Raw genomic sequence first — 10016 nt, 5'->3', positions numbered from 1 at the left:
TGCTCATTGGTGAGCTGTCTTCAAGTGCGTTATTTCATATCTTTGAAGCCAAAACCTCTTATAACATGCTTTTGGGAAGGCCCTGGATTCACGAGAATGAAATTATACCATCTACTCTGCATCAATGTTTCAAATATTGTCGAGACGGTATTGTTAAGAAAGTTACTGCTGATGACAAACCTTTCACGGAAGCCGAAACTCACTTTGCCGATGCCAAATTTTATCTTCACAAAGAAGCAAAAAGAAAGGAATCGGTAAGGGAAGAAAGTCAAGATTCCAAAGTACCCATTTTGCGGTATACTCCAAGATCAAAGAGAGAAGAAGGTCAGTCTTCTTTTATCAGAAATGACACATTAAATGTTCCGCTCACCAAGATAGAGCCTGTTAAAATTGAGAAGGTGAGCTTGCAAGGGTTTGTTCGTCCCAAAGAAGAACCGGTATTGGAACATTACTCGCTACCAACTAATCGGACTCAAGAAGGTTTTGATCCAAACGCCTATAGACTTCTTGCTAAGGCGGGTTATAACCCAAATGAGAAGAATACATTGGGCAAACTCCCTCCTGAGGTAACTGGCGAGAAAACTCACGGATTGACACCTACGCAGAAAATGTTGAAAGAAAGGGGCTATAATGTTGAAAGTTCATCGATGGGTCTTGGTTATCAACTGCCCTCTCCTGTTCGTATAATGATCAAAAGAGCGAGTTGTAACTATGTGAACGAAGAAATGGAGGTCACAAGCCGAAAGAGATCTGTGTTCGACCGATTGGGAAATAAGTCAAAACGTACTTCTGTGTTTGACAGACTTGGCCCGCAGTCGAAAAATCTGAAGTCGCCCGTCTATGAGAGATTAGGCAGTAAGAAACAAGAGTAACAAGTTGCCAGGGAAGAAAGTCTTACTCCAATAAAGAAGAACAGACCAAGAAAGCGACTCTCCAATTTCTTCATGCACTATGGAGACTTATTCAATGTAAGAATTGAAACCATTTTTGAAGAACAGGGTCAAGAAAGTACGGCTTCCTGTCACCATATTACGATCAGTGATCCCGAAGAAGAAGAAGAAGAAGAAGATGCAGATGACGCTCCCCCTGAACTTGAACAAGGGGTAAAAAATACGGTCGATGAGCTAAAAGAGATTAACCTTGGCACAAGCGACGATCCTCGCCCAATTTACATAAGCTCTTGTATGACTCCTGAAGAAGAAAAAGAGTATGTTGATTTGCTGCTCGAGTTCAGGGACGTCTTTGCTTGGAATTACTCAGAAATGCCTGGTTTGGATCCAAGGGTCGCCGTTCATAATTTGTCTGTCAAGCGAGGAACAAAACCTGTCAAGCAGACGCAAAGGCGCTTTCGGCCCGAATTGATTCCTCTGATAGAAAATGAGATAAATCGATTGATTGAAGCCGGATTCATACGAGAAGTAAAATATCCAACATGGATTTCAAGCATCGTCCCTGTAAGGAAAAAGAATGGGCAAATTCGAGTTTGTGTTGACTTTCGAGACTTAAACGAGGCTTGCCCCAAAGATGATTTTCCTCTCCCCATCACAGAATTGACGGTAGATGCTACAACCGGGCATGAAGCACTATCTTTTCTCGATGGATCGTCTGGCTACAATCAAATACGCATGGCGCCCGAGGATGAGGAGCTAACTGCCTTCCGCACCCCCAAGGGAATTTATTGTTATAAAGTAATGCCGTTTGGCTTGAAAAATGCTGGAGCGACATATCAAAGGGCAATGCAAAGAATATTTGATGATATGCTCCATAGAAATGTGGAGTGCTACGTTGATGACCTTGTGGTGAAATCAAAGAAGCGAGAGGATCATATTCAAGACATTCGAAGAGTTTTTCAACACCTTCGGAGATACCAATTAAAGATGAATCCTTTGAAGTGCGCATTTGGAGTCACTTCTGGCAAGTTTCTTGGTTTCATCGTTCATCAACGGGGGATAGAAGTCGATCGATCTAAAATTGATGCCATTGTGAACATGCCTGAACCGCGAAATATTCATGAATTGAAGAGCCTTCAAGGGAAGTTGGCATATATCTGGAGGTTTATCTCTAATTTGGCCGGGCGATGCCAACCCTTTAGTAGACTGATGAAGAAAGGGGTACCCTTCGGGTGGGATGAATCGTGTAGGAATGCTTTTACAAGCATCAAAGCGTACCTCATGAATCCCCCAGTGCTGGCTGCGCCAATTCCAGGAAAATCATTGATTCTCTACATTTCCGCTCAAGAACGGTCGGTTGGGGCCTTACTTGCTCAAGAAAACGATGAAGGTAAGGAGAATGCGCTATATTACTTGAGCCGGATGATGACATCTAATGAGTTGAACTACGCACCTATCGAGAAGTTGTGTTTGGCACTTATATTTGTCATTAAGAAGTTGAAGCATTATTTTCATGCACATACTATTCGTCTCATATCTAAGTCCAATCCCATTAAATATGTCATGGCAAAACCTGTACTGTCTGATCGACTCGCCAGATGGTACCTCCAGCTTCAACAGTTTGAAATTATTTACGTACCTGCGAAGGCTGTCAAAGGACAAATATTGGCAGACTTTTTAGCCGATCATCCCCTACCCGCCGAGTGGGAGTTGACTGATGAACTTCCCGATGAAGAAGTGTTTATGGTCGATTCGCCGTGGTCAATGTATTTCGATGGAGCTGCTCACCGCGATGGAGCTGGTGCGGGAGTTGTCTTTTATACTCCTGAAGCAGATATATTGCCATACTCTTTCACTTTAACACGCCGGTGTTCAAACAATGTGGCCGAATATCAAGCATTGATTCTCGGTCTGGAAACGGCCGTAGACATGAAGCAATTGCATCTTAGAGTTTATGGCGATTCAAAATTGGTGGTAAATCAACTTCTTGGCATTTATGATGTCAAGAAACCCGAATTAATCCCATATTATAAGTATGCAAGACAGCTCATGGGATATCTGGGTAATGTCACTATAGAACATATCCCTAGAAATTTCAACCAACAAGCTGATTCTTTGGCAAGGGTGGCGTCCATGATCACTCTACCTTCTCATCGAAATCAGATTTCAATATGTCAAAATTGGGTCATACCCCCGATGTTTGATGAAGATGATGATGGTGAGGAAGAAAATACTTATCATATTTTTGTCCATGAGATCGAAAAGGAGGATTGGCGTCATCTCATAGTAGATTACCTTAATCATGGGAAGTTACCAGAAGATTCCAAGAAAAGGGTTGATATACGTCGTCGAGCGCCACGTTTCATTTACTACAAAGGGACGCTTTATCGAAAATCATTCGATGGGGTATTTCTACGATGTCTTGGGGAAGATGAGGCCATGCAAGCAATGGAAGAGGCTCACTCTGGGATATGTGGTGCTCATCAATCTGGCCCGAAATTACACTTTCGCATTAAAAGAATGGGATACTACTGGCCAACAATGGTGAAGGACTGTATCGATTTTGCTAGAAAATGTCAAGCTTGTCAATTCCATGGCAATTTCATTCGTCAACCTCCTGAACCATTGCATCCAACTGTGGCGTCTTGGCCATTCGATGCCTGGGGTTTGGATATAGTTGGACCACTTCCAAAATCTTCTGGCGGACACATTTTCATTTTGGCGGCGACAGATTACTTTTCAAAGTGGGCTGAAGCGGTTCCTCTAAGAGAGGTCAAAAAGGAGAATGTAGTAGATTTTATCCGCTTGCACATCATTTATCGATATGGGGTCCCGCGGTATATCATCACCGATAATGGTAAGCCTTTTTGCAATGTAGCAATGAACAAACTTTGCGAAAAGTTTCATTTCAAACAATACAATTCGTCCATGTACTACACTGCCGCAAATGGACTCGCTGAAGCATTCAACAAGACCTTATGTAATCTGTTGAAGAAAATTGTGGATAAATCGAAAAGGGATTGGCATCTTCGAATTGGAGAAGCGCTTTGGGCATACAGAACTACTTTTCGAACTCCCACACAAGCAACCCCATACGCGCTTGTTTACGGTGTTGAAGCTGTTCTTCCACTTGAGTGTCAAATACCTTCGCTAAGAATTGCAATTCAAGAAGGGCTCAGTGGAGAAGATAATGTTCGTCTTCGCCTCGAGGAATTAGAAGCACTCGACGAAAAGAGATTGGAAGCTCAGCAACGGATTGAGTGTTATCAGGCTCGCCTTTCAAAGGCATTCAATAAGCACGTTCGACCCCGCTCTTTTCAAATTGGAGAGTTAGTGCTCGCCGTTCGGAGACCAATCATTCTCACTCATGGGGGACAAAGAAAGTTTACTCCTAAGTGGGATGGTCCATATGTCATTCGAGAAGTATATACAAATGGCTCATACAAGTTGGTTGCTGAAGATGGATTAATGGTTGGCCCCATCAATGGCAAGTACCTAAAAAGGTACTATGCATAATCGGAACCGCGCGATGCTCCTGGCCCGCATGAGCTAAAACTGTGGATGGCAACCACCAATGGTGTAGTATGTGGTAAAACTGCTGAAACACTCCACCAAATCTAAGGTGGTAAACAAATAGATACTCCTGGCCCGCATGAGGTTAAAATGTGAACGGCAGGAACTACGTGTGACTTGATTCCCTTGTTGGGATACGTAGGCAGCTTAGAGGGCAACTTCTAAGTTCAGTTACACCACTCCAAATCAAATCCTTGTTCCTTGCAAAAAAAAAAAACCTCTCTTTTTCTTTGAGATAAAATGCTAAATTTAAAAGTTCTTTTCTCTTAAAAAAAAAAACAACAAGAGATAAGAAATAAAAAGCATTTTATTATTCAAAAGAAAAACTCATTACATGGAAGAAATGAGTGATAAAATAATTCAAGGAAAAGAAGAACATGGTGGAAAGTCTAAATATCAAATTTGCATTCCACTACAGCTACTTTATATGATTCAAGTGCAGATTTCATGTCTTCAAATTCCTTCATTGCGTCATCAGTCATGATGCTAGTATTTTCAATGGAAGATAACTCATCATGCGCTTGGGTTATTTCAGCCTGGATCTCCTTGAAGGTCTCATGCTTTTGATCGATAGTCGAACTGATTTCCAAGCCTTGTTTCTCCAAACTGATGAGTTCCTGTTGCAGAACCTTCTTCCTGTCTTCAATGGACTGCAACTTTTCTTCAAGACTTTGCAAGTGACAAGTTAGTCCTTCTTCCTTTGCCTTAACTTTCTCGAGTTGGACGGTCGCGTTGGAAAGGAGTTCTGCATGTGTTTCTTTGCTCATCCTTTCCCACGATGAGGATGCCAGAACATCATATGCCTCCGCCTTGGCAAACAATTCCATCAAGTGATCTTTTAAAGGGAGACCATTGGTAGAATCCGTTCTTGTGATTTCCGCAATGATTTCCTCTGCACACTCTTTTAAAGAAGAGATCTGTTCAGTTGGAGTGTCAAGAATCTGTCCGCGAAAATCCATCAACAAACTCTGCAAGTACTTCCTTCGATGCGCCTGGATCAATTTTTGACCATGAAATTCTGAAACCAATGCTACCTTAGGTTTTTTCCGGATTTCGTGCAAATTAGACAGCTCCTTCTTTGACAAAGCGCCTCCACTGGGGGCAAGTTGCTTTGGGATGCTGATAACGACTTCGTCACCTTTCTTGTTTGAAATTATAGCATCAGTCTCAAGTTCAAGTGGTGAATTGGTATCAACATCTTCTTGGTGGAATTCAAGAAGTGGGGGCTGAAAAAAAAAATGTTTTGAGGGTCTTTTTTTTTTAAAAAAAAAGAAAAGGAAAATATGATTACCTTAAGTGGCGACACTCCAACCGACGGTGGTGAAAAGGAAATTTCCTCCAAATCAGAAGATGTCCTCTTCTTCGATCGGTTCCAATGACGGTCTTGGCTACTACTGCCGCTTGCCAACGAATGGGTTCCTCTCTGGGTAGATTCGATACCCTGAGCTTGAGTCCCTTCTTGTCCTATAGCCTCGAGAGAACCACGATCGTCCATCATTTCAATTTCGACATCTTCTTCTGTGTGAGTCACTGATAAAGATTTTGAAACCATGGGCGGCATCTTCTTTGCTGGAATCACTGGTTGCGCCTCTTTGATGGCCTGTCGAGAGTCCTTGGAAGACTTATTTCTTGTAACAATATTTTCCAAGGAGCTACTAATGGTTTTGTTCTTCCGCAAGGTAGATGAGGTAAGACCCGTTACAATCTCTATAACTCCATTAGGATGCACTGACTCGTTGGCGGAGGTAATCTTGCTCTTCTTCGATGATTGCTGAGGGATCTTAACGGTAAATTTTAAGGGAGTTGAAGAGACACTATTTGACCGAGTCGACCACCAGGCATCATAGTCTTTGGTGATCAATGGATACTTCCTGTGCATGGGTATAGTCATCCGAGATCGCGTCTGAGTGCGAACTGAGGAATCCCATAGTTGAATAGCTTCACCTAAGGTATAAGTGTGAGTGATCTCTTTCAAGTTGTTGGGGATGTCCTGACAAAAACCGAATTAACTGCTGAACCTGCAAGGATTATATTTTTCAGTAATGAAAGTATTATCCTTACGTAGAGTTAAATGGCAAGAGCGTTGACTAATGAAGTAGCTCATGAGTCTTGATGATAAGGATCCGGCATCGATCAACGCCTTTTCTTCATTCTCAGTCCAGCACAATTTAGGAAGCATCAAAGGATTCGTTTCTTTGAAGATTTCCTCAGCTTCCAATTGGCCATAAAATATTGCCATCTTCTCACCACTAAATCTTGTCATGCGCGCGTGGTGGCTACTCACTTGATGATTTTCGTAGTATACATCGAAGTATTGGCCAATCCAAGCATAGACGTAATGGATTGGAAAAGTTACCTCACATTCTCCAAGGTTAGGGGCGTGGACGATCTCCCTCAACCCATGATATATGCTCGCAAGGACGGGAATTGCAAGACAAAATTTTTTTCCTGTAGCCATTAAGCATGCAACCTTGAAAACACTTGGGCGAATACGGTCGACCTTTTTGCTTGGCAAAAGGAACTTGCAGATCCAACACGCTATGAATGCCGCAATATAGGTCTCCTTTCTTAGAGACCCTGGGATACCCAGGGTGTCAAAAGGGACATTGAAGTCATTCGTATCGGCAAGGTCGTAAGGCTCCACGCTTCCAGAAGGGTTGTAAGTCATTTTTGGTTTAGATGTGGTCTTCCTTCTATTCACTCTACTCGGAGGAGCCCTATACCTAGCCTCTCCTTTGAACCAGAAGCGAATCCAGTCCTTCATCCATACCCCTTGGTCATTCGTCCAGAGGTGGTAGTAAGCCGAAAAAAGATGCCTGCAACTCTCAGGGAGAAGTGGTTTCCCTTCTTTGTCATGAGTGAGGAGCTCCCGCGCCGAAGGAACGACTTCATCGAAAAATGTGCCATCGATTGAAAGGCCACCAAGTCGATAAAGGTCCCAAAGTGTGATGGACAACTCCCCAACGGGCGTATGAAGTGTGTTCGTCGTGGGACACCAATATTTGAAGAAGGCTCGCAAGATATTTTCACAGCGGTCGTAAGAGTATCTCGACGCGTAGACGGCTTCAAATATGCCAGCGCGTGTGAGTATGTCTTTATACCTTCCAAGCATGTCCTCAACCCACTCCCAATAATGGGAGGTGAAGCACGCCTCACCGAAGAATGACGAAGGGGTTTTCCATGTAGTTTTGTCAACATTGAAGCCCACGAACGGAAGCGTGAATTTGGCTATTTCTGGATCTCCATTGTGAAGTGACGAGTTTAATACGACCACTTCATCTTCCCTCGATGTAGTGGAGAAAGTCGACGGTGCCACCACTTCCTTGGTCCACTTGCTAGTCCAATCTTCGAGATGAAAGCATCCTTCAAGGGGAATGAAGGATTCAGCAAGCGGGCCGATTGCTGGTTTGTAAACATGTAGTGACAAGCTCTTTGATTGAGTTCTTCCCCGTTCATCCGTCAGTGAAATATGCGGCACTGGCACGGCGTAGTCCTTGATTTGCATGCTTGCTGAAATAGTGTAAGAGAAAATATTAGGTGACGAAAGGAAATCCTTACAAGACTTTGGTAATTAAATTACCTAATTGGTTGCTTTCTTCAAATCTCCGAAATGGTTCCAAGCTCCTTTTCAGGCACGAGGTCTACAAGGGAGCAAGTTGGTAAAGTTGGGATATTGGCATGGGTTGGTGTAAAAAAAAAAAAAAAAAAAACTTTTGCTCAAATTCATATTTAGTGTTAAAAAAAAGGGGGGATTCAAATATCATATTTGGTATTACGTATAAATGAGCAAAACAAAAAAAACACAAAAACAAAAACAAAACAAAAAACAAAAAACAAAACAAAACAAAACAAAAAAAAAATGGTACGAAAATTGAGGTTTCAGCTCCGAGGAATAGCTCAAAAAAAAATATATATATTTTGAGCAGATCTTCATATTAAATTTTCAGCTCTCAGGAATAGCTCAAAAAAAAATTCTGACCCGAGCTTCATTCTCGAATAATGTTTTGAGAAATTGTTTAGTAAAATCGTGGGGCTTTAAGCGTCTCGAGCTTCTTGTAATAATTAAATGTTGCAAGTAAGGAAAAAAAAAAGAAAAAAAGGGAAGCCGCGAGTACCTGATGACGGCTGACTCTGGCGCAACGGCAATCTGTTGATGCGGCTGAAGAGAAATAAAACTCGTTGAAAAGGAAGTGTTCAAGCGCTACCAATGGATGACAGTTGATGCTTGCGGCTCGGTGAAGATCTTAAGCGTTAGACGCTGTCAAGACAAACTAAAGCAAGTATGGGAACCGTTGATACAAGAAGGTATGAATGTGTGTGAACGAGAATTGGAGGGACTACCTTCAAAGCTGTAGTAGAAGAAGCGACCAGATTCTTCAAACGGCTTGCAACATTGACAACAAAAATGTTGTCCCCGAATCTATTGTTGCACAGACTGCAATAATAAGCCGCGGTTCCATGTAAGGTAGTAAAAGCAGAAATACAAGCAAGGTGGTACCATAGCTTGGAGAAGTAATGCGTACCTTAAAGTAATCCAGGAGTAGTCCGACAGGGGTAATGGCCGACTTCAAATTGATTCTATCAGTCTGAGAGGTAGCAAATCCAAACAAACTAGTGAATTATGAACGACGGCAGCAGCCAAAAAAAAAAAAAAAAGAGAAAAAAAAGGACCTGGCGGCGGCGAACAAAGAAAATAGCAGCAATTTTGGATGGACAAACCGCCAAGCGGGATCACAAGGAGAGAGGGCAGCGACTGGAGACCCACAGCTCTGAGGGAAGTATGAGTTTGTGACTTCGGTCCTGAGAGTTTTATAGCGGAAAGTTTCAAGGGAAGCCCGTAGGTACTCAAAGTCCGAATGCGAAATAGAGTCCTGGTCTACGTGAACTACTCAAAGGTCTTGCCGTGAGGACTATGCGTGCTTGGTAGAAATTCAGTAAGTGGAATTCAGGTCCAGTACGGTGTCCCTTTTAGCACGGTCCTAGTAAGTAGAATTCAAGTCCAATACAGTGTCCTGTAACCAACTACGTCATGAGGACCGGCACGAAGAATTGGGTTCCTGCGAATGGAGCTTGCCATGGGTTGCATTACCTAACTAGTAGTTTTGGAGTGAACTTCTAAGTACAGCAGACCCATCGGCTTCGTCACGTGAATAACCTGTGAACTATGCCCAACATATGGAAATCAAGAAACCTACAAGGGAAGCGGCAGCTAGTCGCGTAAGATAGCATAAAAAAAAGAAAAAAAGAATGACCACTACTGCTGTAACTTCAAAGGTTGGGAGCGAGGTCGGCCGTGGGATTTGATCAATATCAAATGGCGCACAAGACTTCAAGAGAGCTGATGAGCATAGGTAATGTCCTTGAGGGAGGGAAAGAAGAAACAACGAAGTTCCTCTGGTGCCTGCCATTGGTTTGAGGGACGTTGAAACAAGATGGCGCAGCTACTTGGGGTAGATGTCGAAGGCTGCCATGGAGGAGGGAGTGATGCATGCTGTCTCAAACAAGCTCATGAGTTGGGTCAAGGTGGCAGGGGAGACCTTCCTTAATCCACCC

Source organism: Coffea eugenioides, chromosome 9 (genome assembly GCF_003713205.1).
Source record: "Coffea eugenioides isolate CCC68of chromosome 9, Ceug_1.0, whole genome shotgun sequence".
In the NCBI taxonomy this organism is placed as follows: Eukaryota; Viridiplantae; Streptophyta; class Magnoliopsida; order Gentianales; family Rubiaceae; genus Coffea; species Coffea eugenioides.
The sequence above is the reverse complement of the archived record's forward strand: the minus strand, read 5'-3'. Positions refer to the sequence as shown.